We start from the raw sequence: 26,401 nt of genomic DNA on the forward strand, positions 1-26,401 counted from the left end.
AGTGTTGCACAGGTAGAGAGCTACCTTAGGGTGAGGGGGCCTGTGAAAGAAGGTTATTGTAAATAGGCGGAGCAGCACAAGGTCAGTAATCGGCAGTAAGAAATGAGGGCTATCCAAATTTTGCCAACAAGGACCAGGTGAGACTTGTGTGCTGTGTCCCTAGAAACGGAAGGCAGTAAAAAAAGAGTGTGGGAGGGAAAGGGTTAAATGGGCAGGGCTGAGATGCAGGCGGAGTGGTGGGCAGTGTGTGTGTGTGTAAAAGTAAGTAAGTAAGTAAGTAAGTAAGTAAAGTAAAGTAAAGTTGGCATTTCCTGTTTGAAAACATCCATAATTCGTGTAATTCATCAAAATCCATCTGCTGGTATGTCACAACAAGTCTCCAAATTTACATCAATCTATGGTCAACGCATGTACATTTTGACAAATTAAGGTGAGAGTCCCAAATACATAAAACTTGGAAACCTTTCAATTACTGTGCATACACATTTCTTTCTTTGACATTTTGTATGAGTGCACCATTCCTGGAAGTACTGCAATACCAGGTTGATGCGTGGAGCAGATGGAGCAAGCCCCTGTTCCTGCTCCCTAATCTAAAAATCCATTTAATATAAGGTCCTCGTATGGAGGACGTATCAGATATTAAACTGATAAGAACAGATACTACACTTGATCTTAGCCAAAAGGCCGAGAAGCGATAACCCGTAAACTTCCCAAGACAAGGGTTCACACCTGGACTTCGGGATGACTTCAGGAGGGTAGGTGGTAACATCGGTTGGAAGCTCATGCCCAGAGACCAGGAAATTTCATTTCTCACTTTAAACACAATCAAAAATGAGCTTTGCAAGAGCAAAGCCCACAAAAATAAGGTAAACTCATCAACGTTCCTCTCCACGGAAATCTTTAGTAAAAGGCGAAAGATTTATGCGTGATTGAAGAGAAACCTGAGATACTTTGGAGGTGGGACCAGGCCCCTGGTCCAGTGTTGCACAGGTAGAGAGCTACCTTAGGGTGAGGGGGCCTGTGAAAGAAGGTTATTGTAAATAGGCGGAGCAGCACAAGGTCAGTAATCGGCAGTAAGAAATGAGGGCTATCCAAATTTTGCCAACAAGGACCAGGTGAGACTTGTGTGCTGTGTCCCTAGAAACGGAAGGCAGTAAAAAAAGAGTGTGGGAGGGAAAGGGTTAAATGGGCAGGGCTGAGATGCAGGCGGAGTGGTGGGCAGTGTGTGTGTGTGTAAAAGTAAGTAAGTAAGTAAGTAAGTAAGTAAAGTAAAGTAAAGTTGGCATTTCCTGTTTGAAAACATCCATAATTCGTGTAATTCATCAAAATCCATCTGCTGGTATGTCACAACAAGTCTCCAAATTTACATCAATCTATGGTCAACGCATGTAAATTTTGACAAATTAAGGTGAGAGTCCCAAATACATAAAACTTGGAAACCTTTCAATTACTGTGCATACGCATTTCTTTCTTTGACATTTTGTATGAGTGCACCATTCCTGGAAGTACTGCAATACCAGGTTGATGCGTGGAGCGGATGGAGCAAGCCCCTGTTCCTGCTCCCTAATCTAAAAATCCATTTAATATAAGGTCCTCGTATGGAGGACGTATCAGATATTCAACTGATAAGAACAGATACTACACTTGATCTTAGCCAAAAGGCCGAGAAGCGATAACCCGTAAACTTCCCAAGACAAGGGTTCACACCTGGACTTCGGGATGACTTCAGGAGGGTAGGTGGTAACATCGGTTGGAAGCTCAGGCCCAGAGACCAGGAAATTTCCTTTCATTTCTCACTTTAAACACAATCAAAAATCAGCTTTGCAAGAGCAAAGCCCACAAAAATAAGGTAAACTCATCAACGTTCCTCTCCACGGAAATCTTTAGTAAAAGGCGAAAGATTTATGCGTGATTGAAGAGAAACCTGAGATACTTTGGAGGTGGGACCAGGCCCCTGGTCCAGTGTTGCACAGGTAGAGAGCTACCTTAGGGTGGGGGGGCCTGTGAAAGAAGGTTATTGTAAATAGGCGGAGCAGCACAAGGTCAGTAATCGGCAGTAAGAAATGAGGGCTATTCAAATTTTGCCAACAAGGACCAGGTGAGACTTGTGTGCTGTGTCCCTAGAAACGGAAGGCAGTAAAAAAAGAGTGTGGGAGGGAAAGGGGTAAATGGGCAGGGCTGAGATGCAGGCGGAGTGGTGGGCAGTGTGTGTGTGTGTAAAAGTAAGTAAGTAAGTAAGTAAGTAAGTAAAGTAAAGTAAAGTAAAGTTGGCATTTCCTGTTTGAAAACATCCATAATTCGTGTAATTCACAACAAGTCTCCAAATTTACATCAATCTATGGTCAACACATGTAAATTTTGACAAATTAAGGTGAGAGTCCCAAATACATAAAACTTGGAAACCTTTCAATTACTGTGCATACACATTTCTTTCTTTGACATTTTGTATGAGTGCACCATTCCTGGAAGTACTGCAATACCAGGTTGATGCGTGGAGCGGATGGAGCAAGCCCCTGTTCCTGCTCCCTAATCTAAAAATCCATTTAATATAAGGTCCTCGTATGGAGGACGTATCAGATATTAAACTGATAAGAACAGATACTACACTTGATCTTAGCCAAAAGGCCGAGAAGCAATAACCCGTAAACTTCCCAAGACAAGGGTTCACACCTGGACTTCGGGATGACTTCAGGAGGGTAGGTGGTAACATCGGTTGGAAGCTCAGGCCCAGAGACCAGGAAATTTCCTTTCATTTCTCACTTTAAACACAATCAAAAATCAGCTTTGCAAGAGCAAAGCCCACAAAAATAAGGTAAACTCATCAACGTTCCTCTCCACGGAAATCTTTAGTAAAAGGCGAAAGATTTATGCGTGATTGAAGAGAAACCTGAGATACTTTGGAGGTGGGACCAGGCCCCTGGTCCAGTGTTGCACAGGTAGAGAGCTACCTTAGGGTGAGGGGGCCTGTGAAAGAAGGTTATTGTAAATAGGCGGAGCAGCACAAGGTCAGTAATCGGCAGTAAGAAATGAGGGCTATCCAAATTTTGCCAACAAGGACCAGGTGAGACTTGTGTGCTGTGTCCCTAGAAACGGAAGGCAGTAAAAAAAGAGTGTGGGAGGGAAAGGGGTAAATGGGCAGGGCTGAGATGCAGGCGGAGTGGTGGGCAGTGTGTGTGTGTGTAAAAGTAAGTAAGTAAGTAAGTAAGTAAGTAAAGTAAAGTAAAGTTGGCATTTCCTGTTTGAAAACATCCATAATTCGTGTAATTCATCAAAATCCATCTGCTGGTATGTCACAACAAGTCTCCAAATTTACATCAATCTATGGTCAACGCATGTAAATTTTGACAAATTAAGGTGAGAGTCCCAAATACATAAAACTTGGAAACCTTTCAATTACTGTGCATACACATTTCTTTCTTTGACATTTTGTATGAGTGCACCATTCCTGGAAGTACTGCAATACCAGGTTGATGCGTGGAGCAGATGGAGCAAGCCCCTGTTCCTGCTCCCTAATCTAAAAATCCATTTAATATAAGGTCCTCGTATGGAGGACGTATCAGATATTAAACTGATAAGAACAGATACTACACTTGATCTTAGCCAAAAGGCCGAGAAGCGATAACCCGTAAACTTCCCAAGACAAGGGTTCACACCTGGACTTCGGGATGACTTCAGGAGGGTAGGTGGTAACATCGGTTGGAAGCTCATTCCCAGAGACCAGGAAATTTCATTTCTCACTTTAAACACAATCAAAAATCAGCTTTGCAAGAGCAAAGCCCACAAAAATAAGGTAAACTCATCAACGTTCCTCTCCACGGAAATCTTTAGTAAAAGGCGAAAGATTTATGCGTGATTGAAGAGAAACCTGAGATACTTTGGAGGTGGGACCAGGCCCCTGGTCCAGTGTTGCACAGGTAGAGAGCTACCTTAGGGTGAGGGGGCCTGTGAAAGAAGGTTATTGTAAATAGGCGGAGCAGCACAAGGTCAGTAATCGGCAGTAAGAAATGAGGGCTATCCAAATTTTGCCAACAAGGACCAGGTGAGACTTGTGTGCTGTGTCCCTAGAAACGGAAGGCAGTAAAAAAAGAGTGTGGGAGGGAAAGGGTTAAATGGGCAGGGCTGAGATGCAGGCGGAGTGGTGGGCAGTGTGTGTGTGTGTAAAAGTAAGTAAGTAAGTAAGTAAGTAAGTAAAGTAAAGTAAAGTTGGCATTTCCTGTTTGAAAACATCCATAATTCGTGTAATTCATCAAAATCCATCTGCTGGTATGTCACAACAAGTCTCCAAATTTACATCAATCTATGGTCAACGCATGTACATTTTGACAAATTAAGGTGAGAGTCCCAAATACATAAAACTTGGAAACCTTTCAATTACTGTGCATACACATTTCTTTCTTTGACATTTTGTATGAGTGCACCATTCCTGGAAGTACTGCAATACCAGGTTGATGCGTGGAGCAGACGGAGCAAGCCCCTGTTCCTGCTCCCTAATCTAAAAATCCATTTAATATAAGGTCCTCGTATGGAGGACGTATCAGATATTAAACTGATAAGAACAGATACTACACTTGATCTTAGCCAAAAGGCCGAGAAGCGATAACCCGTAAACTTCCCAAGACAAGGGTTCACACCTGGACTTCGGGATGACTTCAGGAGGGTAGGTGGTAACATCGGTTGGAAGCTCATGCCCAGAGACCAGGAAATTTCATTTCTCACTTTAAACACAATCAAAAATCAGCTTTGCAAGAGCAAAGCCCACAAAAATAAGGTAAACTCATCAACGTTCCTCTCCACGGAAATCTTTAGTAAAAGGCGAAAGATTTATGCGTGATTGAAGAGAAACCTGAGATACTTTGGAGGTGGGACCAGGCCCCTGGTCCAGTGTTGCACAGGTAGAGAGCTACCTTAGGGTGAGGGGGCCTGTGAAAGAAGGTTATTGTAAATAGGCGGAGCAGCACAAGGTCAGTAATCGGCAGTAAGAAATGAGGGCTATCCAAATTTTGCCAACAAGGACCAGGTGAGACTTGTGTGCTGTGTCCCTAGAAACGGAAGGCAGTAAAAAAAGAGTGTGGGAGGGAAAGGGTTAAATGGGCAGGGCTGAGATGCAGGCGGAGTGGTGGGCAGTGTGTGTGTGTGTAAAAGTAAGTAAGTAAGTAAGTAAGTAAGTAAGTAAAGTAAAGTAAAGTTGGCATTTCCTGTTTGAAAACATCCATAATTCGTGTAATTCATCAAAATCCATCTGCTGGTATATCACAACAAGTCTCCAAATTTACATCAATCTATGGTCAACGCATGTAAATTTTGACAAATTAAGGTGAGAGTCCCAAATACATAAAACTTGGAAACCTTTCAATTACTGTGCATACACATTTCTTTCTTTGACATTTTGTATGAGTGCACCATTCCTGGAAGTACTGCAATACCAGGTTGATGCGTGGAGCAGATGGAGCAAGCCCCTGTTCCTGCTCCCTAATCTAAAAATCCATTTAATATAAGGTCCTCGTATGGAGGACGTATCAGATATTAAACTGATAAGAACAGATACTACACTTGATCTTAGCCAAAAGGCCGAGAAGCGATAACCCGTAAACTTCCCAAGACAAGGGTTCACACCTGGACTTCGGGATGACTTCAGGAGGGTAGGTGGTAACATCGGTTGGAAGCTCATGCCCAGAGACCAGGAAATTTCATTTCTCACTTTAAACACAATCAAAAATCAGCTTTGCAAGAGCAAAGCCCACAAAAATAAGGTAAACTCATCAACGTTCCTCTCCACGGAAATCTTTAGTAAAAGGCGAAAGATTTATGCGTGATTGAAGAGAAACCTGAGATACTTTGGAGGTGGGACCAGGCCCCTGGTCCAGTGTTGCACAGGTAGAGAGCTACCTTAGGGTGAGGGGGCCTGTGAAAGAAGGTTATTGTAAATAGGCGGAGCAGCACAAGGTCAGTAATCGGCAGTAAGAAATGAGGGCTATCCAAATTTTGCCAACAAGGACCAGGTGAGACTTGTGTGCTGTGTCCCTAGAAACGGAAGGCAGTAAAAAAAGAGTGTGGGAGGGAAAGGGTTAAATGGGCAGGGCTGAGATGCAGGCGGAGTGGTGGGCAGTGTGTGTGTGTGTAAAAGTAAGTAAGTAAGTAAGTAAGTAAGTAAAGTAAAGTAAAGTTGGCATTTCCTGTTTGAAAACATCCATAATTCGTGTAATTCATCAAAATCCATCTGCTGGTATGTCACAACAAGTCTCCAAATTTACATCAATCTATGGTCAACGCATGTACATTTTGACAAATTAAGGTGAGAGTCCCAAATACATAAAACTTGGAAACCTTTCAATTACTGTGCATACACATTTCTTTCTTTGACATTTTGTATGAGTGCACCATTCCTGGAAGTACTGCAATACCAGGTTGATGCGTGGAGCAGATGGAGCAAGCCCCTGTTCCTGCTCCCTAATCTAAAAATCCATTTAATATAAGGTCCTCGTATGGAGGACGTATCAGATATTAAACTGATAAGAACAGATACTACACTTGATCTTAGCCAAAAGGCCGAGAAGCGATAACCCGTAAACTTCCCAAGACAAGGGTTCACACCTGGACTTCGGGATGACTTCAGGAGGGTAGGTGGTAACATCGGTTGGAAGCTCATGCCCAGAGACCAGGAAATTTCATTTCTCACTTTAAACACAATCAAAAATGAGCTTTGCAAGAGCAAAGCCCACAAAAATAAGGTAAACTCATCAACGTTCCTCTCCACGGAAATCTTTAGTAAAAGGCGAAAGATTTATGCGTGATTGAAGAGAAACCTGAGATACTTTGGAGGTGGGACCAGGCCCCTGGTCCAGTGTTGCACAGGTAGAGAGCTACCTTAGGGTGAGGGGGCCTGTGAAAGAAGGTTATTGTAAATAGGCGGAGCAGCACAAGGTCAGTAATCGGCAGTAAGAAATGAGGGCTATCCAAATTTTGCCAACAAGGACCAGGTGAGACTTGTGTGCTGTGTCCCTAGAAACGGAAGGCAGTAAAAAAAGAGTGTGGGAGGGAAAGGGTTAAATGGGCAGGGCTGAGATGCAGGCGGAGTGGTGGGCAGTGTGTGTGTGTAAAAGTAAGTAAGTAAGTAAGTAAGTAAGTAAAGTAAAGTAAAGTTGGCATTTCCTGTTTGAAAACATCCATAATTCGTGTAATTCATCAAAATCCATCTGCTGGTATGTCACAACAAGTCTCCAAATTTACATCAATCTATGGTCAACGCATGTAAATTTTGACAAATTAAGGTGAGAGTCCCAAATACATAAAACTTGGAAACCTTTCAATTACTGTGCATACGCATTTCTTTCTTTGACATTTTGTATGAGTGCACCATTCCTGGAAGTACTGCAATACCAGGTTGATGCGTGGAGCGGATGGAGCAAGCCCCTGTTCCTGCTCCCTAATCTAAAAATCCATTTAATATAAGGTCCTCGTATGGAGGACGTATCAGATATTCAACTGATAAGAACAGATACTACACTTGATCTTAGCCAAAAGGCCGAGAAGCGATAACCCGTAAACTTCCCAAGACAAGGGTTCACACCTGGACTTCGGGATGACTTCAGGAGGGTAGGTGGTAACATCGGTTGGAAGCTCAGGCCCAGAGACCAGGAAATTTCCTTTCATTTCTCACTTTAAACACAATCAAAAATCAGCTTTGCAAGAGCAAAGCCCACAAAAATAAGGTAAACTCATCAACGTTCCTCTCCACGGAAATCTTTAGTAAAAGGCGAAAGATTTATGCGTGATTGAAGAGAAACCTGAGATACTTTGGAGGTGGGACCAGGCCCCTGGTCCAGTGTTGCACAGGTAGAGAGCTACCTTAGGGTGAGGGGGCCTGTGAAAGAAGGTTATTGTAAATAGGCGGAGCAGCACATGGTCAGTAATCGGCAGTAAGAAATGAGGGCTATCCAAATTTTGCCAACAAGGACCAGGTGAGACTTGTGTGCTGTGTCCCTAGAAACGGAAGGCAGTAAAAAAAGAGTGTGGGAGGGAAAGGGTTAAATGGGCAGGGCTGAGATGCAGGCGGAGTGGTGGGCAGTGTGTGTGTGTGTAAAAGTAAGTAAGTAAGTAAGTAAGTAAGTAAAGTAAAGTAAAGTTGGCATTTCCTGTTTGAAAACATCCATAATTCGTGTAATTCATCAAAATCCATCTGCTGGTATGTCACAACAAGTCTCCAAATTTACATCAATCTATGGTCAACGCATGTAAATTTTGACAAATTAAGGTGAGAGTCCCAAATACATAAAACTTGGAAACCTTTCAATTACTGTGCATACACATTTCTTTCTTTGACATTTTGTATGAGTGCACCATTCCTGGAAGTACTGCAATACCAGGTTGATGCGTGGAGCAGATGGAGCAAGCCCCTGTTCCTGCTCCCTAATCTAAAAATCCATTTAATATAAGGTCCTCGTATGGAGGACGTATCAGATATTAAACTGATAAGAACAGATACTACACTTGATCTTAGCCAAAAGGCCGAGAAGCGATAACCCGTAAACTTCCCAAGACAAGGGTTCACACCTGGACTTCGGGATGACTTCAGGAGGGTAGGTGGTAACATCGGTTGGAAGCTCATGCCCAGAGACCAGGAAATTTCATTTCTCACTTTAAACACAATCAAAAATCAGCTTTGCAAGAGCAAAGCCCACAAAAATAAGGTAAACTCATCAACGTTCCTCTCCACGGAAATCTTTAGTAAAAGGCGAAAGATTTATGCGTGATTGAAGAGAAACCTGAGATACTTTGGAGGTGGGACCAGGCCCCTGGTCCAGTGTTGCACAGGTAGAGAGCTACCTTAGGGTGAGGGGGCCTGTGAAAGAAGGTTATTGTAAATAGGCGGAGCAGCACAAGGTCAGTAATCGGCAGTAAGAAATGAGGGCTATCCAAATTTTGCCAACAAGGACCAGGTGAGACTTGTGTGCTGTGTCCCTAGAAACGGAAGGCAGTAAAAAAAGAGTGTGGGAGGGAAAGGGTTAAATGGGCAGGGCTGAGATGCAGGCGGAGTGGTGGGCAGTGTGTGTGTGTGTAAAAGTAAGTAAGTAAGTAAGTAAGTAAGTAAAGTAAAGTAAAGTTGGCATTTCCTGTTTGAAAACATCCATAATTCGTGTAATTCATCAAAATCCATCTGCTGGTATGTCACAACAAGTCTCCAAATTTACATCAATCTATGGTCAACGCATGTAAATTTTGACAAATTAAGGTGAGAGTCCCAAATACATAAAACTTGGAAACCTTTCAATTACTGTGCATACACATTTCTTTCTTTGACATTTTGTATGAGTGCACCATTCCTGGAAGTACTGCAATACCAGGTTGATGCGTGGAGCAGATGGAGCAAGCCCCTGTTCCTGCTCCCTAATCTAAAAATCCATTTAATATAAGGTCCTCGTATGGAGGACGTATCAGATATTAAACTGATAAGAACAGATACTACACTTGATCTTAGCCAAAAGGCCGAGAAGCGATAACCCGTAAACTTCCCAAGACAAGGGTTCACACCTGGACTTCGGGATGACTTCAGGAGGGTAGGTGGTAACATCGGTTGGAAGCTCATGCCCAGAGACCAGGAAATTTCATTTCTCACTTTAAACACAATCAAAAATCAGCTTTGCAAGAGCAAAGCCCACAAAAATAAGGTAAACTCATCAACGTTCCTCTCCACGGAAATCTTTAGTAAAAGGCGAAAGATTTATGCGTGATTGAAGAGAAACCTGAGATACCTTGGAGGTGGGGCCAGGCCCCTGGTCCAGTGTTGCACAGGTAGAGAGCTACCTTAGGGTGAGGGGGCCTGTGAAAGAAGGTTATTGTAAATAGGCGGAGCAGCACAAGGTCAGTAATCGGCAGTAAGAAATGAGGGCTATCCAAATTTTGCCAACAAGGACCAGGTGAGACTTGTGTGCTGTGTCCCTAGAAACGGAAGGCAGTAAAAAAAGAGTGTGGGAGGGAAAGGGTTAAATGGGCAGGGCTGAGATGCAGGCGGAGTGGTGGGCAGTGTGTGTGTGTAAAAGTAAGTAAGTAAGTAAGTAAGTAAAGTAAGTAAGTAAGTAAGTAAGTAAAGTAAAGTAAAGTTGGCATTTCCTGTTTGAAAACATCCATAATTCGTGTAATTCATCAAAATCCATCTGCTGGTATGTCACAACAAGTCTCCAAATTTACATCAATCTATGGTCAACGCATGTAAATTTTGACAAATTAAGGTGAGAGTCCCAAATACATAAAACTTGGAAACCTTTCAATTACTGTGCATACGCATTTCTTTCTTTGACATTTTGTATGAGTGCACCATTCCTGGAAGTACTGCAATACCAGGTTGATGCGTGGAGCGGATGGAGCAAGCCCCTGTTCCTGCTCCCTAATCTAAAAATCCATTTAATATAAGGTCCTCATATGGAGGACGTATCAGATATTCAACTGATAAGAACAGATACTACACTTGATCTTAGCCAAAAGGCCGAGAAGCGATAACCCGTAAACTTCCCAAGACAAGGGTTCACACCTGGACTTCGGGATGACTTCAGGAGGGTAGGTGGTAACATCGGTTGGAAGCTCAGGCCCAGAGACCAGGAAATTTCCTTTCATTTCTCACTTTAAACACAATCAAAAATCAGCTTTGCAAGAGCAAAGCCCACAAAAATAAGGTAAACTCATCAACGTTCCTCTCCACGGAAATCTTTAGTAAAAGGCGAAAGATTTATGCGTGATTGAAGAGAAACCTGAGATACTTTGGAGGTGGGACCAGGCCCCTGGTCCAGTGTTGCACAGGTAGAGAGCTACCTTAGGGTGAGGGGGCCTGTGAAAGAAGGTTATTGTAAATAGGCGGAGCAGCACATGGTCAGTAATCGGCAGTAAGAAATGAGGGCTATCCAAATTTTGCCAACAAGGACCAGGTGAGACTTGTGTGCTGTGTCCCTAGAAACGGAAGGCAGTAAAAAAAGAGTGTGGGAGGGAAAGGGTTAAATGGGCAGGGCTGAGATGCAGGCGGAGTGGTGGGCAGTGTGTGTGTGTGTAAAAGTAAGTAAGTAAGTAAGTAAAGTAAAGTAAAGTTGGCATTTCCTGTTTGAAAACATCCATAATTCGTGTAATTCATCAAAATCCATCTGCTGGTATGTCACAACAAGTCTCCAAATTTACATCAATCTATGGTCAACGCATGTAAATTTTGACAAATTAAGGTGAGAGTCCCAAATACATAAAACTTGGAAACCTTTCAATTACTGTGCATACACATTTCTTTCTTTGACATTTTGTATGAGTGCACCATTCCTGGAAGTACTGCAATACCAGGTTGATGCGTGGAGCAGATGGAGCAAGCCCCTGTTCCTGCTCCCTAATCTAAAAATCCATTTAATATAAGGTCCTCGTATGGAGGACGTATCAGATATTAAACTGATAAGAACAGATACTACACTTGATCTTAGCCAAAAGGCCGAGAAGCGATAACCCGTAAACTTCCCAAGACAAGGGTTCACACCTGGACTTCGGGATGACTTCAGGAGGGTAGGTGGTAACATCGGTTGGAAGCTCATGCCCAGAGACCAGGAAATTTCATTTCTCACTTTAAACACAATCAAAAATCAGCTTTGCAAGAGCAAAGCCCACAAAAATAAGGTAAACTCATCAACGTTCCTCTCCACGGAAATCTTTAGTAAAAGGCGAAAGATTTATGCGTGATTGAAGAGAAACCTGAGATACTTTGGAGGTGGGACCAGGCCCCTGGTCCAGTGTTGCACAGGTAGAGAGGTACCTTAGGGTGAGGGGGCCTGTGAAAGAAGGTTATTGTAAATAGGCGGAGCAGCACAAGGTCAGTAATCGGCAGTAAGAAATGAGGGCTATCCAAATTTTGCCAACAAGGACCAGGTGAGACTTGTGTGCTGTGTCCCTAGAAACGGAAGGCAGTAAAAAAAGAGTGTGGGAGGGAAAGGGTTAAATGGGCAGGGCTGAGATGCAGGCGGAGTGGTGGGCAGTGTGTGTGTGTGTAAAAGTAAGTAAGTAAGTAAGTAAGTAAGTAAGTAAGTAAAGTAAAGTAAAGTTGGCATTTCCTGTTTGAAAACATCCATAATTCGTGTAATTCATCAAAATCCATCTGCTGGTATGTCACAACAAGTCTCCAAATTTACATCAATCTATGGTCAACGCATGAAAATTTTGACAAATTAAGGTGAGAGTCCCAAATACATAAAACTTGGAAACCTTTCAATTACTGTGCATACACATTTCTTTCTTTGACATTTTGTATGAGTGCACCATTCCTGGAAGTACTGCAATACCAGGTTGATGCGTGGAGCAGATGGAGCAAGCCCCTGTTCCTGCTCCCTAATCTAAAAATCCATTTAATATAAGGTCCTCGTATGGAGGACGTATCAGATATTAAACTGATAAGAACAGATACTACACTTGATCTTAGCCAAAAGGCCGAGAAGCGATAACCCGTAAACTTCCCAAGACAAGGGTTCACACCTGGACTTCGGGATGACTTCAGGAGGGTAGGTGGTAACATCGGTTGGAAGCTCATGCCCAGAGACCAGGAAATTTCATTTCTCACTTTAAACACAATCAAAAATCAGCTTTGCAAGAGCAAAGCCCACAAAAATAAGGTAAACTCATCAACGTTCCTCTCCACGGAAATCTTTAGTAAAAGGCGAAAGATTTATGCGTGATTGAAGAGAAACCTGAGATACTTTGGAGGTGGGACCAGGCCCCTGGTCCAGTGTTGCACAGGTAGAGAGCTACCTTAGGGTGAGGGGGCCTGTGAAAGAAGGTTATTGTAAATAGGCGGAGCAGCACAAGGTCAGTAATCGGCAGTAAGAAATGAGGGCTATCCAAATTTTGCCAACAAGGACCAGGTGAGACTTGTGTGCTGTGTCCCTAGAAACGGAAGGCAGTAAAAAAAGAGTGTGGGAGGGAAAGGGTTAAATGGGCAGGGCTGAGATGCAGGCGGAGTGGTGGGCAGTGTGTGTGTGTAAAAGTAAGTAAGTAAGTAAGTAAGTAAGTAAGTAAGTAAAGTAAGTAAGTAAGTAAGTAAGTAAGTAAGTAAAGTAAAGTAAAGTAAAGTTGGCATTTCCTGTTTGAAAACATCCATAATTCGTGTAATTCATCAAAATCCATCTGCTGGTATGTCACAACAAGTCTCCAAATTTACATCAATCTATGGTCAACGCATGTAAATTTTGACAAATTAAGGTGAGAGTCCCAAATACATAAAACTTGGAAACCTTTCAATTACTGTGCATACGCATTTCTTTCTTTGACATTTTGTATGAGTGCACCATTCCTGGAAGTACTGCAATACCAGGTTGATGCGTGGAGCGGATGGAGCAAGCCCCTGTTCCTGCTCCCTAATCTAAAAATCCATTTAATATAAGGTCCTCGTATGGAGGACGTATCAGATATTCAACTGATAAGAACAGATACTACACTTGATCTTAGCCAAAAGGCCGAGAAGCGATAACCCGTAAACTTCCCAAGACAAGGGTTCACACCTGGACTTCGGGATGACTTCAGGAGGGTAGGTGGTAACATCGGTTGGAAGCTCAGGCCCAGAGACCAGGAAATTTCCTTTCATTTCTCACTTTAAACACAATCAAAAATCAGCTTTGCAAGAGCAAAGCCCACAAAAATAAGGTAAACTCATCAACGTTCCTCTCCACGGAAATCTTTAGTAAAAGGCGAAAGATTTATGCGTGATTGAAGAGAAACCTGAGATACTTTGGAGGTGGGACCAGGCCCCTGGTCCAGTGTTGCACAGGTAGAGAGCTACCTTAGGGTGAGGGGGCCTGTGAAAGAAGGTTATTGTAAATAGGCGGAGCAGCACATGGTCAGTAATCGGCAGTAAGAAATGAGGGCTATCCAAATTTTGCCAACAAGGACCAGGTGAGACTTGTGTGCTGTGTCCCTAGAAACGGAAGGCAGTAAAAAAAGAGTGTGGGAGGGAAAGGGTTAAATGGGCAGGGCTGAGATGCAGGCGGAGTGGTGGGCAGTGTGTGTGTGTAAAAGTAAGTAAGTAAGTAAGTAAGTAAGTAAAGTAAAGTAAAGTAAAGTTGGCATTTCCTGTTTGAAAACATCCATAATTCGTGTAATTCATCAAAATCCATCTGCTGGTATGTCACAACAAGTCTCCAAATTTACATCAATCTATGGTCAACGCATGTAAATTTTGACAAATTAAGGTGAGAGTCCCAAATACATAAAACTTGGAAACCTTTCAATTACTGTGCATACACATTTCTTTCTTTGACATTTTGTATGAGTGCACCATTCCTGGAAGTACTGCAATACCAGGTTGATGCGTGGAGCAGATGGAGCAAGCCCCTGTTCCTGCTCCCTAATCTAAAAATCCATTTAATATAAGGTCCTCGTATGGAGGACGTATCAGATATTAAACTGATAAGAACAGATACTACACTTGATCTTAGCCAAAAGGCCGAGAAGCGATAACCCGTAAACTTCCCAAGACAAGGGTTCACACCTGGACTTCGGGATGACTTCAGGAGGGTAGGTGGTAACATCGGTTGGAAGCTCATGCCCAGAGACCAGGAAATTTCATTTCTCACTTTAAACACAATCAAAAATCAGCTTTGCAAGAGCAAAGCCCACAAAAATAAGGTAAACTCATCAACGTTCCTCTCCACGGAAATCTTTAGTAAAAGGCGAAAGATTTATGCGTGATTGAAGAGAAACCTGAGATACTTTGGAGGTGGGACCAGGCCCCTGGTCCAGTGTTGCACAGGTAGAGAGCTACCTTAGGGTGAGGGGGCCTGTGAAAGAAGGTTATTGTAAATAGGCGGAGCAGCACAAGGTCAGTAATCGGCAGTAAGAAATGAGGGCTATCCAAATTTTGCCAACAAGGACCAGGTGAGACTTGTGTGCTGTGTCCCTAGAAACGGAAGGCAGTAAAAAAAGAGTGTGGGAGGGAAAGGGTTAAATGGGCAGGGCTGAGATGCAGGCGGAGTGGTGGGCAGTGTGTGTGTGTGTAAAAGTAAGTAAGTAAGTAAGTAAGTAAGTAAAGTAAAGTAAAGTTGGCATTTCCTGTTTGAAAACATCCATAATTCGTGTAATTCATCAAAATCCATCTGCTGGTATGTCACAACAAGTCTCCAAATTTACATCAATCTATGGTCAACGCATGTAAATTTTGACAAATTAAGGTGAGAGTCCCAAATACATAAAACTTGGAAACCTTTCAATTACTGTGCATACACATTTCTTTCTTTGACATTTTGTATGAGTGCACCATTCCTGGAAGTACTGCAATACCAGGTTGATGCGTGGAGCAGATGGAGCAAGCCCCTGTTCCTGCTCCCTAATCTAAAAATCCATTTAATATAAGGTCCTCGTATGGAGGACGTATCAGATATTAAACTGATAAGAACAGATACTACACTTGATCTTAGCCAAAAGGCCGAGAAGCGATAACCCGTAAACTTCCCAAGACAAGGGTTCACACCTGGACTTCGGGATGACTTCAGGAGGGTAGGTGGTAACATCGGTTGGAAGCTCATGCCCAGAGACCAGGAAATTTCATTTCTCACTTTAAACACAATCAAAAATCAGCTTTGCAAGAGCAAAGCCCACAAAAATAAGGTAAACTCATCAACGTTCCTCTCCACGGAAATCTTTAGTAAAAGGCGAAAGATTTATGCGTGATTGAAGAGAAACCTGAGATACTTTGGAGGTGGGACCAGGCCCCTGGTCCAGTGTTGCACAGGTAGAGAGCTACCTTAGGGTGAGGGGGCCTGTGAAAGAAGGTTATTGTAAATAGGCGGAGCAGCACAAGGTCAGTAATCGGCAGTAAGAAATGAGGGCTATCCAAATTTTGCCAACAAGGACCAGGTGAGACTTGTGTGCTGTGTCCCTAGAAACGGAAGGCAGTAAAAAAAGAGTGTGGGAGGGAAAGGGTTAATTGGGCAGGGCTGAGATGCAGGCGGAGTGGTGGGCAGTGTGTGTGTGTGTAAAAGTAAGTAAGTAAGTAAGTAAGTAAGTAAGTAAGTAAGTAAAGTAAAGTTGGCATTTCCTGTTTGAAAACATCCATAATTCGTGTAATTCATCAAAATCCATCTGCTGGTATGTCACAACAAGTCTCCAAATTTACATCAATCTATGGTCAACGCATGTAAATTTTGACAAATTAAGGTGAGAGTCCCAAATACATAAAACTTGGAAACTTTTCAATTACTGTGCATACACATTTCTTTCTTTGACATTTTGTATGAGTGCACCATTCCTGGAAGTACTGCAATACCAGGTTGATGCGTGGAGTGGATGGAGCAAGCCCCTGTTCCTGCTCCCTAATCTAAAAATCCATTTAATATAAGGTCCTCGTATGGAGGACGTATCAGATATTAAACTGATAAGAACAGATACTACACTTGATCTTAGCCAAAAGGCCGAGAAGCGATAACCCGTAAACTTCCCAAGACAAGGGTTCACACCTGGACTTCGGGATGACTTCAGGAGGGTAGGTGGTAACATCAGTTGGAAGCTCAGGCCCAGAGACCAGGAAATTTCCTTTCATTTCTCACTTTAAACACAATCAAAAATCAGCTTTGCAAGAGCAAAGCCCACAAAAATAAGGTAAACTCATCAACGTTCCTCTCCACGGAAATCTTTAGTAAAAGGCGAAAGATTTATGCGTGATTGAAGAGAAACCTGAGCTACTTTGGAGGTGGGACCAGGCCCCTGGTCCAGTGTTGCACAGGTAGAGAGCTACCTTAGGGTGAGGGGGCCTGTGAGAGAAGGTTATTGTAAATAGGCGGAGCAGCACATGGTCAGTAATCGGCAGTAAGAAATGAGGGCTGTCCAAATTTTGCCAACAAGGACCAGGTGAGACTTGTGTGCTGTGTCCCTAGAAACGGAAGGCAGTAAAAAAAGAGTGTGGGAGGGAAAGGGTTAAATGGGCAGGGCTGAGATGCAGGCGGAGTGGTGGGCAGTGTGTGTGTGTGTAAAAGTAAGTAAGTAAGTAAGTAAGTAAGTAAGTAAGTAAGTAAAGTAAAGTAAAGTTGGCATTTCCTGTTTGAAAACATCCATAATTCGTGTAATTCATCAAAATCCATCTGCTGGTATGTCACAACAAGTCTCCAAATTTACATCAATCTATGGTCAAGGCATGTAAATTTTGACAAATTAAGGTGTGAGTCCCAAATACATAAAACCTGGAAACTTTTCAATTACTGTGCATACACATTTCTTTCTTTGACATTTTGTATGAGTGCACCATTCCTGGAAGTACTGCAATACCAGGTTGATGCGTGGAGCGGATGGAGCAAGCCCCTGTTCCTGCTCCCTAATCTAAAAATCCATTTAATATAAGGTCCTCGTATGGAGGACGCATCAGATATTAAACTGATAAGAACAGATACTACACTTGATCTTAGCCAAAAGGCCGAGAAGCGATAACCCGTAAACTTCCCAAGACAAGGGTTCACACCTGGACTTCGGGATGACTTCAGGAGGGTAGGTGGTAACATCAGTTGGAAGCTCAGGCCCAGAGACCAGGAAATTTCCTTTCATTTCTCACTTTAAACACAATCAAAAATCAGCTTTGCAAGAGCAAAGCCCACAAAAAACGCTCATCAACGTTCCTCTCCACGGAAATCTTTAGTAAAAGGCGAAAGATTTATGCGTGATTGAAGAGAAACCTGAGATACTTTGGAGGTGGGACCAGGCCCCTGGTCCAGTGTTGCACAGGTAGAGAGCTACCTTAGGGTGAGGGGGCCTGTGAAAGAAGGTTATTGTAAATAGGCGGAGCAGCACAAGGTCAGTAATCGGCAGTAAGAAATGAGGGCTATCCAAATTTTGCCAACAAGGACCAGGTGAGACTTGTGTGCTGTGTCCCTAGAAACGGAAGGCAGTAAAAAAAGAGTGTGGGAGGGAAAGGGTTAAATGGGCAGGGCTGAGATGCAGGCGGAGTGGTGGGCAGTGTGTGTGTGTAAAAGTAAGTAAGTAAGTAAGTAAGTAAGTAAGTAAGTAAAGTAAAGTAAAGTAAAGTAAAGTAAAGTAAATTAAAGTAAAGTAAAGTTGGCATTTCCTGTTTGAAAACATCCATAATTCGTGTAATTCATCAAAATCCATCTGCTGGTATGTCACAACAAGTCTCCAAATTTACATCAATCTATGGTCAACGCATGTAAATTTTGACAAATTAAGGTGAGAGTCCCAAATACATAAAACTTGGAAACCTTTCAATTACTGTGCATACACATTTCTTTCTTTGACATTTTGTATGAGTGCACCATTCCTGGAAGTACTGCAATACCAGGTTGATGCGTGGAGCGGATGGAGCAAGCCCCTGTTCCTGCTCCCTAATCTAAAAATCCATTTAATATAAGGTTCTCGTATGGAGAACGTATCAGATATTCAACTGATAAGAACAGATACTACACTTGATCTTAGCCAAAAGGCCGAGAAGCGATAACCCGTAAACTTCCCAAGACAAGGGTTCACACCTGGACTTCGGGATGACTTCAGGAGGGTAGGTGGTAACATTGGTTGGAAGCTCAGGCCCAGAGACCAGGAAATTTCCTTTCATTTCTCACTTTAAACACAATCAAAAATCAGCTTTGCAAGAGCAAAGCCCACAAAAATAAGGTAAACTCATCAACGTTCCTCTCCACGGAAATCTTTAGTAAAAGGCGAAAGATTTATGCGTGATTGAAGAGAAACCTGAGATACTTTGGAGGTGGGACCAGGCCCCTGGTCCAGTGTTGCACAGGTAGAGAGCTACCTTAGGGTGAGGGGGCCTGTGAAAGAAGGTTATTGTAAATAGGCGGAGCAGCACATGGTCAGTAATCGGCAGTAAGAAATGAGGGCTATCCAAATTTTGCCAACAAGGACCAGGTGAGACTTGTGTGCTGTGTCCCTAGAAACGGAAGGCAGTAAAAAAAGAGTGTGGGAGGGAAAGGGTTAAATGGGCAGGGCTGAGATGCAGGCGGAGTGGTGGGCAGTGTGTGTGTGTGTAAAAGTAAGTAAGTAAGTAAGTAAGTAAGTAAGTAAGTAAAGTAAAGTTGGCATTTCCTGTTTGAAAACATCCATAATTCGTGTAATTCATCAAAATCCATCTGCTGGTATGTCACAACAAGTCTCCAAATTTACATCAATCTATGGTCAACGCATGTAAATTTTGACAAATTAAGGTGAGAGTCCCAAATACATAAAACTTGGAAACTTTTCAATTACTGTGCATACACATTTCTTTCTTTGACATTTTGTATGAGTGCACCATTCCTGGAAGTACTGCAATACCAGGTTGATGCGTGGAGCGGATGGAGCAAGCCCCTGTTCCTGCTCCCTAATCTAAAAATCCATTTAATATAAGGTCCTCGTATGGAGGACGTATCAGATATTAAACTGATAAGAACAGATACTACACTTGATCTTAGCCAAAAGGCCGAGAAGCGATAACCCGTAAACTTCCCAAGACAAGGGTTCACACCTGGACTTCGGGATGACTTCAGGAGGGTAGGTGGTAACATCAGTTGGAAGCTCAGGCCCAGAGACCAGGAAATTTCCTTTCATTTCTCACTTTAAACACAATCAAAAATCAGCTTTGCAAGAGCAAAGCCCACAAAAATAAGGTAAACTCATCAACGTTCCTCTCCACGGAAATCTTTAGTAAAAGGCGAAAGATTTATGCGTGATTGAAGAGAAACCTGAGCTACTTTGGAGGTGGGACCAGGCCCCTGGTCCAGTGTTGCACAGGTAGAGAGCTACCTTAGGGTGAGGGGGCCTGTGAGAGAAGGTTATTGTAAATAGGCGGAGCAGCACATGGTCAGTAATCGGCAGTAAGAAATGAGGGCTGTCCAAATTTTGCCAACAAGGACCAGGTGAGACTTGTGTGCTGTGTCCCTAGAAACGGAAGGCAGTAAAAAAAGAGTGTGGGAGGGAAAGGGTTAAATGGGCAGGGCTGAGATGCAGGCGGAGTGGTGGGCAGTGTGTGTGTGTGTAAAAGTAAGTAAGTAAGTAAGTAAGTAAGTAAAGTAAAGTAAAGTTGGCATTTCCTGTTTGAAAACATCCATAATTCGTGTAATTCATCAAAATCCATCTGCTGGTATGTCACAACAAGTCTCCAAATTTACATCAATCTATGGTCAAGGCATGTAAATTTTGACAAATTAAGGTGAGAGTCCCAAATACATAAAACTTGGAAACTTTTCAATTACTGTGCATACACATTTCTTTCTTTGACATTTTGTATGAGTGCACCATTCCTGGAAGTACTGCAATACCAGGTTGATGCGTGGAGCGGATGGAGCAAGCCCCTGTTCCTGCTCCCTAATCTAAAAATCCATTTAATATAAGGTCCTCGTATGGAGGACGTATCAGATATTAAACTGATAAGAACAGATACTACACTTGATCTTAGCCAAAAGGCCGAGAAGCGATAACCCGTAAACTTCCCAAGACAAGGGTTCACACCTGGACTTCGGGATGACTTCAGGAGGGTAGGTGGTAACATCAGTTGGAAGCTCAGGCCCAGAGACCAGGAAATTTCCTTTCATTTCTCACTTTAAACACAACCAAAAATCAGCTTTGCAAGAGCAAAGCCCACAAAAATAAGGTAAACTCATCAACGTTCCTCTCCACGGAAATCTTTAGTAAAAGGCGAAAGATTTATGCGTGATTGAAGAGAAACCTGAGATACTTTGGAGGTGGGACCAGGCCCCTGGTCCAGTGTTGCACAGGTAGAGAGCTACCTTAGGGTGAGGGGGCCTGTGAAAGAAGGTTATTGTAAATAGGCGGAGCAGCACAAGGTCAGTAATCGGCAGTAAGAAATGAGGGCTATCCAAATTTTGCCAACAAGGACCAGGTGAGACTTGTGTGCTGTGTCCCTAGAAACGGAAGGCAGTAAAAAAAGAGTGTGGGAGGGAAAGGGTTAAATGGGCAGGGCTGAGATGCAGGCGGAGTGGTGGGCAGTGTGTGTGTGTGTGTAAAAGTAATAAAAGTAAGTAAGTAAGTAAGTAAGTAAGTAAAGTAAAGTAAAGTAAAGTAAAGTAAAGTAAAGTAAAGTAAAGTAAAGTAAAGTTGGCATTTCCTGTTTGAAAACATCCATAATTCGTGTAATTCATCAAAATCCATCTGCTGGTATGTCACAACAAGTCTCCAAATTTACATCAATCTATGGTCAACGCATGTAAATTTTGACAAATTAAGGTGAGAGTCCCAAATACATAAAACTTGGAAACCTTTCAATTACTGTGCATACACATTTCTTTCTTTGACATTTTGTATGAGTGCACCATTCCTGGAAGTACTGCAATACCAGGTTGATGCGTGGAGCGGATGGAGCAAGCCCCTGTTCCTGCTCCCTAATCTAAAAACCCATTTAATATAAGGTCCTCGTATGGAGGACGTATCAGATATTCAACTGATAAGAACAGATACTACACTTGATCTTAGCCAAAAGGCCGAGAAGCGATAACCCGTAAACTTCCCAAGACAAGGGTTCACACCTGGACTTCGGGATGACTTCAGGAGGGTAGGTGGTAACATCGGTTGGAAGCTCAGGCCCAGAGACCAGGAAATTTCCTTTCATTTCTCACTTTAAACACAATCAAAAATCAGCTTTGCAAGAGCAAAGCCCACAAAAATAAGGTAAACTCATCAACGTTCCTCTCCACGGAAATCTTTAGTAAAAGGCGAAAGATTTATGCGTGATTGAAGAGAAACCTGAGATACTTTGGAGGTGGGACCAGGCCCCTGGTCCAGTGTTGCACAGGTAGAGAGCTACCTTAGGGTGAGGGGGCCTGTGAAAGAAGGTTATTGTAAATAGGCGGAGCAGCACATGGTCAGTAATCGGCAGTAAGAAATGAGGGCTATCCAAATTTTGCCAACAAGGACCAGGTGAGACTTGTGTGCTGTGTCCCTAGAAACGGAAGGCAGTAAAAAAAGAGTGTGGGAGGGAAAGGGTTAAATGGGCAGGGCTGAGATGCAGGCGGAGTGGTGGGCAGTGTGTGTGTGTGTAAAAGTAAGTAAGTAAGTAAGTAAGTAAGTAAAGTAAAGTAAAGTTGGCATTTCCTGTTTGAAAACATCCATAATTCGTGTAATTCATCAAAATCCATCTGCTGGTATGTCACAACAAGTCTCCAAATTTACATCAATCTATGGTCAACGCATGTAAATTTTGACAAATTAAGGTGAGAGTCCCAAATACATAAAACTTGGAAACTTTTCAATTACTGTGCATACACATTTCTTTCTTTGACATTTTGTATGAGTGCACCATTCCTGGAAGTACTGCAATACCAGGTTGATGCGTGGAGCGGATGGAGCAAGCCCCTGTTCCTGCTCCCTAATCTAAAAATCCATTTAATATAAGGTCCTCGTATGGAGGACGTATCAGATATTAAACTGATAAGAACAGATACTACACTTGATCTTAGCCAAAAGGCCGAGAAGCGATAACCCGTAAACTTCCCAAGACAAGGGTTCACACCTGGACTTCGGGATGACTTCAGGAGGGTAGGTGGTAACATCAGTTGGAAGCTCAGGCCCAGAGACCAGGAAATTTCCTTTCATTTCTCACTTTAAACACAACCAAAAATCAGCTTTGCAAGAGCAAAGCCCACAAAAATAAGGTAAACTCATCAACGTTCCTCTCCACGGAAATCTTTAGTAAAAGGCGAAAGATTTATGCGTGATTGAAGAGAAACCTGAGATACTTTGGAGGTGGGACCAGGCCCCTGGTCCAGTGTTGCACAGGTAGAGAGCTACCTTAGGGTGAGGGGGCCTGTGAAAGAAGGTTATTGTAAATAGGCGGAGCAGCACAAGGTCAGTAATCGGCAGTAAGAAATGAGGGCTATCCAAATTTTGCCAACAAGGACCAGGTGAGACTTGTGTGCTGTGTCCCTAGAATCGGAAGGCAGTAAAAAAAGAGTGTGGGAGGGAAAGGGTTAAATGGGCAGGGCTGAGATGCAGGCGGAGTGGTGGGCAGTGTGTGTGTGTGTGTAAAAGTAATAAAAGTAAGTAAGTAAGTAAAGTAAAGTAAAGTAAAGTAAAGTTGGCATTTCCTGTTTGAAAACATCCATAATTCGTGTAATTCATCAAAATCCATCTGCTGGTATGTCACAACAAGTCTCCAAATTTACATCAATCTATGGTCAACGCATGTAAATTTTGACAAATTAAGGTGAGAGTCCCAAATACATAAAACTTGGAAACCTTTCAATTACTGTGCATACACATTTCTTTCTTTGACATTTTGTATGAGTGCACCATTCCTGGAAGTACTGCAATACCAGGTTGATGCGTGGAGCGGATGGAGCAAGCCCCTGTTCCTGCTCCCTAATCTAAAAACCCATTTAATATAAGGTCCTCGTATGGAGGACGTATCAGATATTCAACTGATAAGAACAGATACTACACTTGATCTTAGCCAAAAGGCCGAGAAGCGATAACCCGTAAACTTCCCAAGACAAGGGTTCACACCTGGACTTCGGGATGACTTCAGGAGGGTAGGTGGTAACATCGGTTGGAAGCTCAGGCCCAGAGACCAGGAAATTTCCTTTCATTTCTCACTTTAAACACAATCAAAAATCAGCTTTGCAAGAGCAAAGCCCACAAAAATAAGGTAAACTCATCAACGTTCCTCTCCACGGAAATCTTTAGTAAAAGGCGAAAGATTTATGCGTGATTGAAGAGAAACCTGAGATACTTTGGAGGTGGGACCAGGCCCCTGGTCCAGTGTTGCACAGGTAGAGAGCTACCTTAGGGTGAGGGGGCCTGTGAAAGAAGGTTATTGTAAATAGGCGGAGCAGCACATGGTCAGTAATCGGCAGTAAGAAATGAGGGCTATCCAAATTTTGCCAACAAGGACCAGGTGAGACTTGTGTGCTGTGTCCCTAGAAACGGAAGGCAGTAAAAAAAGAGTGTGGGAGGGAAAGGGTTAAATGGGCAGGGCTGAGATGCAGGCGGAGTGGTGGGCAGTGTGTGTGTAAAAGTAAGTAAGTAAGTAAGTAAAGTAAAGTAAAGTTGGCATTTCCTGTTTGAAAACATCCATAATTCGTGTAATTCATCAAAATCCATCTGCTGGTATGTCACAACAAGTCTCCAAATTTACATCAATCTATGGTCAACGCATGTAAATTTTGACAAATTAAGGTGAGAGTCCCAAATACATAAAACTTGGAAACTTTTCAATTACTGTGCATACACATTTCTTTCTTTGACATTTTGTATGAGTGCACCATTCCTGGAAGTACGGCAATACCAGGTTGATGCGTGGAGCGGATGGAGCAAGCCCCTGTTCCTGCTCCCTAATCTAAAAATCCATTTAATATAAGGTCCTCGTATGGAGGACGTATCAGATATTAAACTGATAAGAACAGATACTACACTTGATCTTAGCCAAAAGGCCGAGAAGCGATAACCCGTAAACTTCCCAAGACAAGGGTTCACACCTGGACTTCGGGATGACTTCAGAAGGGTAGGTGGTAACATCAGTTGGAAGCTCAGGCCCAGAGACCAGGAAATTTCCTTTCATTTCTCACTTTAAACACAATCAAAAATCAGCTTTGCAAGAGCAAAGCCCACAAAAATAAGGTAAACTCATCAACGTTCCTCTCCACGGAAATCTTTAGTAAAAGGCGAAAGATTTATGCGTGATTGAAGAGAAACCTGAGATACTTTGGAGGTGGGACCAGGCCCCTGGTCCAGTGTTGCACAGGTAGAGAGCTACCTTAGGGTGAGGGGGCCTGTGAAAGAAGGTTATTGTAAATAGGCGGAGCAGCACAAGGTCAGTAATCGGCAGTAAGAAATGAGGGCTATCCAAATTTTGCCAACAAGGACCAGGTGAGACTTGTGTGCTGTGTCCCTAGAAACGGAAGGCAGTAAAAAAAGAGTGTGGGAGGGAAAGGGTTAAATGGGCAGGGCTGAGATGCAGGCGGAGTGGTGGGCAGTGTGTGTGTGTGTGTAAAAGTAAGTAAGTAAGTAAGTAAGTAAGTAAGTAAAGTAAAGTAAAGTAAAGTAAAGTAAAGTAAAGTTGGCATTTCCTGTTTGAAAACATCCATAATTCGTGTAATTCATCAAAATCCATCTGCTGGTATGTCACAACAAGTCTCCAAATTTACATCAATCTATGGTCAACGCATGTAAATTTTGACAAATTAAGGTGAGAGTCCCAAATACATAAAACTTGGAAACCTTTCAATTACTGTGCATACACATTTCTTTCTTTGACATTTTGTATGAGTGCACCATTCCTGGAAGTACTGCAATACCAGGTTGATGCGTGGAGCGGATGGAGCAAGCCCCTGTTCCTGCTCCCTAATCTAAAAATCCATTTAATATAAGGTCCTCGTATGGAGGACGTATCAGATATTCAACTGATAAGAACAGATACTACACTTGATCTTAGCCAAAAGGCCGAGAAGCGATAACCCGTAAACTTCCCAAGACAAGGGTTCACACCTGGACTTCGGGATGACTTCAGGAGGGTAGGTGGTAACATCGGTTGGAAGCTCAGGCCCAGAGACCAGGAAATTTCCTTACATTTCTCACTTTAAACACAATCAAAAATCAGCTTTGCAAGAGCAAAGCCCACAAAAATAAGGTAAACTCATCAACGTTCCTCTCCACGGAAATCTTTAGTAAAAGGCGAAAGATTTATGCGTGATTGAAGAGAAACCTGAGATACTTTGGAGGTGGGACCAGGCCCCTGGTCCAGTGTTGCACAGGTAGAGAGCTACCTTAGGGTGAGGGGGCCTGTGAAAGAAGGTTATTGTAAATAGGCGGAGCAGCACATGGTCAGTAATCGGCAGTAAGAAATGAGGGCTATCCAAATTTTGCCAACAAGGACCAGGTGAGACTTGTGTGCTGTGTCCCTAGAAACGGAAGGCAGTAAAAAAAGAGTGTGGGAGGGAAAGGGTTAAATGGGCAGGGCTGAGATGCAGGCGGAGTGGTGGGCAGTGTGTGTGTGTGTAAAAGTAAGTAAGTAAGTAAGTAAGTAAGTAAGTAAAGTAAAGTAAAGTTGGCATTTCCTGTTTGAAAACATCCATAATTCGTGTAATTCATCAAAATCCATCTGCTGGTATGTCACAACAAGTCTCCAAATTTACATCAATCTATGGTCAACGCATGTAAATTTTGACAAATTAAGGTGAGAGTCCCAAATACATAAAACTTGGAAACTTTTCAATTACTGTGCATACACATTTCTTTCTTTGACATTTTGTATGAGTGCACCATTCCTGGAAGTACTGCAATACCAGGTTGATGCGTGGAGCGGATGGAGCAAGCCCCTGTTCCTGCTCCCTAATCTAAAAATCCATTTAATATAAGGTCCTCGTATGGAGGACGTATCAGATATTAAACTGATAAAAACAGATACTACACTTGATCTTAGCCAAAAGGCCGAGAAGCGATAACCCGTAAACTTCCCAAG

At 42.8% G+C, this 26,401-nt stretch overlaps 53 non-coding genes across 53 annotated transcripts; all 53 read right to left on the reverse strand.

Annotated features, from left to right (window-relative positions):
* Positions 1-505: 505 nt before the first annotated feature.
* LOC128534759 (U2 spliceosomal RNA) lies at positions 506-696 on the reverse strand. Its single transcript, XR_008361527.1, has one exon. It is a non-coding gene; the product is annotated as a U2 spliceosomal RNA (small nuclear RNA).
* A 138-nt stretch (positions 697-834) lies between these two features.
* LOC128534911 (U5 spliceosomal RNA) lies at positions 835-948 on the reverse strand. Its single transcript, XR_008361659.1, has one exon. It is a non-coding gene; the product is annotated as a U5 spliceosomal RNA (small nuclear RNA).
* Positions 949-1,483: 535 nt separating this feature from the next.
* On the reverse strand, positions 1,484-1,674 carry LOC128534862 (U2 spliceosomal RNA). The gene has a single exon (XR_008361620.1). It is a non-coding gene; the product is annotated as a U2 spliceosomal RNA (small nuclear RNA).
* A 143-nt stretch (positions 1,675-1,817) lies between these two features.
* On the reverse strand, positions 1,818-1,931 carry LOC128534912 (U5 spliceosomal RNA). The gene has a single exon (XR_008361660.1). It is a non-coding gene; the product is annotated as a U5 spliceosomal RNA (small nuclear RNA).
* Positions 1,932-2,446: 515 nt separating this feature from the next.
* On the reverse strand, positions 2,447-2,637 carry LOC128534831 (U2 spliceosomal RNA). The gene has a single exon (XR_008361592.1). It is a non-coding gene; the product is annotated as a U2 spliceosomal RNA (small nuclear RNA).
* Positions 2,638-2,780: 143 nt separating this feature from the next.
* On the reverse strand, positions 2,781-2,894 carry LOC128534913 (U5 spliceosomal RNA). Its single transcript, XR_008361661.1, has one exon. It is a non-coding gene; the product is annotated as a U5 spliceosomal RNA (small nuclear RNA).
* A 535-nt stretch (positions 2,895-3,429) lies between these two features.
* On the reverse strand, positions 3,430-3,620 carry LOC128534771 (U2 spliceosomal RNA). The gene has a single exon (XR_008361538.1). It is a non-coding gene; the product is annotated as a U2 spliceosomal RNA (small nuclear RNA).
* Positions 3,621-3,758: 138 nt separating this feature from the next.
* On the reverse strand, positions 3,759-3,872 carry LOC128534914 (U5 spliceosomal RNA). The gene has a single exon (XR_008361662.1). It is a non-coding gene; the product is annotated as a U5 spliceosomal RNA (small nuclear RNA).
* A 535-nt stretch (positions 3,873-4,407) lies between these two features.
* Positions 4,408-4,598, reverse strand: LOC128534905 (U2 spliceosomal RNA). Its single transcript, XR_008361654.1, has one exon. It is a non-coding gene; the product is annotated as a U2 spliceosomal RNA (small nuclear RNA).
* Positions 4,599-4,736: 138 nt separating this feature from the next.
* LOC128534915 (U5 spliceosomal RNA) lies at positions 4,737-4,850 on the reverse strand. Its single transcript, XR_008361663.1, has one exon. It is a non-coding gene; the product is annotated as a U5 spliceosomal RNA (small nuclear RNA).
* Positions 4,851-5,389: 539 nt separating this feature from the next.
* Positions 5,390-5,580, reverse strand: LOC128534783 (U2 spliceosomal RNA). The gene has a single exon (XR_008361549.1). It is a non-coding gene; the product is annotated as a U2 spliceosomal RNA (small nuclear RNA).
* A 138-nt stretch (positions 5,581-5,718) lies between these two features.
* LOC128534916 (U5 spliceosomal RNA) lies at positions 5,719-5,832 on the reverse strand. Its single transcript, XR_008361664.1, has one exon. It is a non-coding gene; the product is annotated as a U5 spliceosomal RNA (small nuclear RNA).
* A 535-nt stretch (positions 5,833-6,367) lies between these two features.
* LOC128534795 (U2 spliceosomal RNA) lies at positions 6,368-6,558 on the reverse strand. Its single transcript, XR_008361560.1, has one exon. It is a non-coding gene; the product is annotated as a U2 spliceosomal RNA (small nuclear RNA).
* Positions 6,559-6,696: 138 nt separating this feature from the next.
* LOC128534918 (U5 spliceosomal RNA) lies at positions 6,697-6,810 on the reverse strand. Its single transcript, XR_008361666.1, has one exon. It is a non-coding gene; the product is annotated as a U5 spliceosomal RNA (small nuclear RNA).
* Positions 6,811-7,343: 533 nt separating this feature from the next.
* On the reverse strand, positions 7,344-7,534 carry LOC128534863 (U2 spliceosomal RNA). Its single transcript, XR_008361621.1, has one exon. It is a non-coding gene; the product is annotated as a U2 spliceosomal RNA (small nuclear RNA).
* Positions 7,535-7,677: 143 nt separating this feature from the next.
* LOC128534919 (U5 spliceosomal RNA) lies at positions 7,678-7,791 on the reverse strand. Its single transcript, XR_008361667.1, has one exon. It is a non-coding gene; the product is annotated as a U5 spliceosomal RNA (small nuclear RNA).
* A 535-nt stretch (positions 7,792-8,326) lies between these two features.
* Positions 8,327-8,517, reverse strand: LOC128534808 (U2 spliceosomal RNA). Its single transcript, XR_008361571.1, has one exon. It is a non-coding gene; the product is annotated as a U2 spliceosomal RNA (small nuclear RNA).
* A 138-nt stretch (positions 8,518-8,655) lies between these two features.
* Positions 8,656-8,769, reverse strand: LOC128534920 (U5 spliceosomal RNA). Its single transcript, XR_008361668.1, has one exon. It is a non-coding gene; the product is annotated as a U5 spliceosomal RNA (small nuclear RNA).
* Positions 8,770-9,304: 535 nt separating this feature from the next.
* Positions 9,305-9,495, reverse strand: LOC128534820 (U2 spliceosomal RNA). Its single transcript, XR_008361582.1, has one exon. It is a non-coding gene; the product is annotated as a U2 spliceosomal RNA (small nuclear RNA).
* A 138-nt stretch (positions 9,496-9,633) lies between these two features.
* Positions 9,634-9,747, reverse strand: LOC128534922 (U5 spliceosomal RNA). The gene has a single exon (XR_008361669.1). It is a non-coding gene; the product is annotated as a U5 spliceosomal RNA (small nuclear RNA).
* A 554-nt stretch (positions 9,748-10,301) lies between these two features.
* Positions 10,302-10,492, reverse strand: LOC128534852 (U2 spliceosomal RNA). Its single transcript, XR_008361611.1, has one exon. It is a non-coding gene; the product is annotated as a U2 spliceosomal RNA (small nuclear RNA).
* A 143-nt stretch (positions 10,493-10,635) lies between these two features.
* LOC128534923 (U5 spliceosomal RNA) lies at positions 10,636-10,749 on the reverse strand. The gene has a single exon (XR_008361670.1). It is a non-coding gene; the product is annotated as a U5 spliceosomal RNA (small nuclear RNA).
* Positions 10,750-11,276: 527 nt separating this feature from the next.
* Positions 11,277-11,467, reverse strand: LOC128534832 (U2 spliceosomal RNA). The gene has a single exon (XR_008361593.1). It is a non-coding gene; the product is annotated as a U2 spliceosomal RNA (small nuclear RNA).
* Positions 11,468-11,605: 138 nt separating this feature from the next.
* Positions 11,606-11,719, reverse strand: LOC128534924 (U5 spliceosomal RNA). Its single transcript, XR_008361671.1, has one exon. It is a non-coding gene; the product is annotated as a U5 spliceosomal RNA (small nuclear RNA).
* Positions 11,720-12,262: 543 nt separating this feature from the next.
* LOC128534845 (U2 spliceosomal RNA) lies at positions 12,263-12,453 on the reverse strand. The gene has a single exon (XR_008361604.1). It is a non-coding gene; the product is annotated as a U2 spliceosomal RNA (small nuclear RNA).
* Positions 12,454-12,591: 138 nt separating this feature from the next.
* On the reverse strand, positions 12,592-12,705 carry LOC128534925 (U5 spliceosomal RNA). Its single transcript, XR_008361672.1, has one exon. It is a non-coding gene; the product is annotated as a U5 spliceosomal RNA (small nuclear RNA).
* Positions 12,706-13,284: 579 nt separating this feature from the next.
* LOC128534864 (U2 spliceosomal RNA) lies at positions 13,285-13,475 on the reverse strand. Its single transcript, XR_008361622.1, has one exon. It is a non-coding gene; the product is annotated as a U2 spliceosomal RNA (small nuclear RNA).
* Positions 13,476-13,618: 143 nt separating this feature from the next.
* On the reverse strand, positions 13,619-13,732 carry LOC128534926 (U5 spliceosomal RNA). The gene has a single exon (XR_008361673.1). It is a non-coding gene; the product is annotated as a U5 spliceosomal RNA (small nuclear RNA).
* A 538-nt stretch (positions 13,733-14,270) lies between these two features.
* On the reverse strand, positions 14,271-14,461 carry LOC128534857 (U2 spliceosomal RNA). The gene has a single exon (XR_008361615.1). It is a non-coding gene; the product is annotated as a U2 spliceosomal RNA (small nuclear RNA).
* A 138-nt stretch (positions 14,462-14,599) lies between these two features.
* Positions 14,600-14,713, reverse strand: LOC128534927 (U5 spliceosomal RNA). The gene has a single exon (XR_008361674.1). It is a non-coding gene; the product is annotated as a U5 spliceosomal RNA (small nuclear RNA).
* Positions 14,714-15,248: 535 nt separating this feature from the next.
* LOC128534869 (U2 spliceosomal RNA) lies at positions 15,249-15,439 on the reverse strand. Its single transcript, XR_008361626.1, has one exon. It is a non-coding gene; the product is annotated as a U2 spliceosomal RNA (small nuclear RNA).
* A 138-nt stretch (positions 15,440-15,577) lies between these two features.
* Positions 15,578-15,691, reverse strand: LOC128534928 (U5 spliceosomal RNA). Its single transcript, XR_008361675.1, has one exon. It is a non-coding gene; the product is annotated as a U5 spliceosomal RNA (small nuclear RNA).
* Positions 15,692-16,233: 542 nt separating this feature from the next.
* Positions 16,234-16,424, reverse strand: LOC128534842 (U2 spliceosomal RNA). The gene has a single exon (XR_008361602.1). It is a non-coding gene; the product is annotated as a U2 spliceosomal RNA (small nuclear RNA).
* A 143-nt stretch (positions 16,425-16,567) lies between these two features.
* LOC128534894 (U5 spliceosomal RNA) lies at positions 16,568-16,682 on the reverse strand. The gene has a single exon (XR_008361644.1). It is a non-coding gene; the product is annotated as a U5 spliceosomal RNA (small nuclear RNA).
* Positions 16,683-17,228: 546 nt separating this feature from the next.
* Positions 17,229-17,419, reverse strand: LOC128534846 (U2 spliceosomal RNA). Its single transcript, XR_008361605.1, has one exon. It is a non-coding gene; the product is annotated as a U2 spliceosomal RNA (small nuclear RNA).
* A 143-nt stretch (positions 17,420-17,562) lies between these two features.
* LOC128535093 (U5 spliceosomal RNA) lies at positions 17,563-17,671 on the reverse strand. The gene has a single exon (XR_008361824.1). It is a non-coding gene; the product is annotated as a U5 spliceosomal RNA (small nuclear RNA).
* A 575-nt stretch (positions 17,672-18,246) lies between these two features.
* LOC128534867 (U2 spliceosomal RNA) lies at positions 18,247-18,437 on the reverse strand. The gene has a single exon (XR_008361624.1). It is a non-coding gene; the product is annotated as a U2 spliceosomal RNA (small nuclear RNA).
* Positions 18,438-18,580: 143 nt separating this feature from the next.
* Positions 18,581-18,694, reverse strand: LOC128534930 (U5 spliceosomal RNA). The gene has a single exon (XR_008361677.1). It is a non-coding gene; the product is annotated as a U5 spliceosomal RNA (small nuclear RNA).
* A 538-nt stretch (positions 18,695-19,232) lies between these two features.
* Positions 19,233-19,423, reverse strand: LOC128535026 (U2 spliceosomal RNA). The gene has a single exon (XR_008361764.1). It is a non-coding gene; the product is annotated as a U2 spliceosomal RNA (small nuclear RNA).
* Positions 19,424-19,566: 143 nt separating this feature from the next.
* On the reverse strand, positions 19,567-19,681 carry LOC128534895 (U5 spliceosomal RNA). The gene has a single exon (XR_008361645.1). It is a non-coding gene; the product is annotated as a U5 spliceosomal RNA (small nuclear RNA).
* Positions 19,682-20,215: 534 nt separating this feature from the next.
* On the reverse strand, positions 20,216-20,406 carry LOC128535038 (U2 spliceosomal RNA). The gene has a single exon (XR_008361775.1). It is a non-coding gene; the product is annotated as a U2 spliceosomal RNA (small nuclear RNA).
* Positions 20,407-20,549: 143 nt separating this feature from the next.
* On the reverse strand, positions 20,550-20,663 carry LOC128534931 (U5 spliceosomal RNA). Its single transcript, XR_008361678.1, has one exon. It is a non-coding gene; the product is annotated as a U5 spliceosomal RNA (small nuclear RNA).
* Positions 20,664-21,249: 586 nt separating this feature from the next.
* Positions 21,250-21,440, reverse strand: LOC128534872 (U2 spliceosomal RNA). Its single transcript, XR_008361629.1, has one exon. It is a non-coding gene; the product is annotated as a U2 spliceosomal RNA (small nuclear RNA).
* A 143-nt stretch (positions 21,441-21,583) lies between these two features.
* On the reverse strand, positions 21,584-21,697 carry LOC128534933 (U5 spliceosomal RNA). Its single transcript, XR_008361679.1, has one exon. It is a non-coding gene; the product is annotated as a U5 spliceosomal RNA (small nuclear RNA).
* Positions 21,698-22,232: 535 nt separating this feature from the next.
* Positions 22,233-22,423, reverse strand: LOC128535050 (U2 spliceosomal RNA). Its single transcript, XR_008361786.1, has one exon. It is a non-coding gene; the product is annotated as a U2 spliceosomal RNA (small nuclear RNA).
* Positions 22,424-22,566: 143 nt separating this feature from the next.
* On the reverse strand, positions 22,567-22,680 carry LOC128534934 (U5 spliceosomal RNA). The gene has a single exon (XR_008361680.1). It is a non-coding gene; the product is annotated as a U5 spliceosomal RNA (small nuclear RNA).
* Positions 22,681-23,224: 544 nt separating this feature from the next.
* On the reverse strand, positions 23,225-23,415 carry LOC128534873 (U2 spliceosomal RNA). Its single transcript, XR_008361630.1, has one exon. It is a non-coding gene; the product is annotated as a U2 spliceosomal RNA (small nuclear RNA).
* A 143-nt stretch (positions 23,416-23,558) lies between these two features.
* Positions 23,559-23,672, reverse strand: LOC128534935 (U5 spliceosomal RNA). The gene has a single exon (XR_008361681.1). It is a non-coding gene; the product is annotated as a U5 spliceosomal RNA (small nuclear RNA).
* A 523-nt stretch (positions 23,673-24,195) lies between these two features.
* LOC128534848 (U2 spliceosomal RNA) lies at positions 24,196-24,386 on the reverse strand. Its single transcript, XR_008361607.1, has one exon. It is a non-coding gene; the product is annotated as a U2 spliceosomal RNA (small nuclear RNA).
* Positions 24,387-24,529: 143 nt separating this feature from the next.
* On the reverse strand, positions 24,530-24,643 carry LOC128534936 (U5 spliceosomal RNA). Its single transcript, XR_008361682.1, has one exon. It is a non-coding gene; the product is annotated as a U5 spliceosomal RNA (small nuclear RNA).
* Positions 24,644-25,204: 561 nt separating this feature from the next.
* LOC128534865 (U2 spliceosomal RNA) lies at positions 25,205-25,395 on the reverse strand. Its single transcript, XR_008361623.1, has one exon. It is a non-coding gene; the product is annotated as a U2 spliceosomal RNA (small nuclear RNA).
* A 143-nt stretch (positions 25,396-25,538) lies between these two features.
* Positions 25,539-25,652, reverse strand: LOC128534937 (U5 spliceosomal RNA). The gene has a single exon (XR_008361683.1). It is a non-coding gene; the product is annotated as a U5 spliceosomal RNA (small nuclear RNA).
* A 539-nt stretch (positions 25,653-26,191) lies between these two features.
* On the reverse strand, positions 26,192-26,382 carry LOC128534849 (U2 spliceosomal RNA). The gene has a single exon (XR_008361608.1). It is a non-coding gene; the product is annotated as a U2 spliceosomal RNA (small nuclear RNA).
* Between the last annotated feature and the right edge of the window lie 19 nt (positions 26,383-26,401).

Source organism: Clarias gariepinus, chromosome 12 (assembly GCF_024256425.1).
Source record: "Clarias gariepinus isolate MV-2021 ecotype Netherlands chromosome 12, CGAR_prim_01v2, whole genome shotgun sequence".
NCBI lineage: Eukaryota > Metazoa > Chordata > Actinopteri > Siluriformes > Clariidae > Clarias > Clarias gariepinus.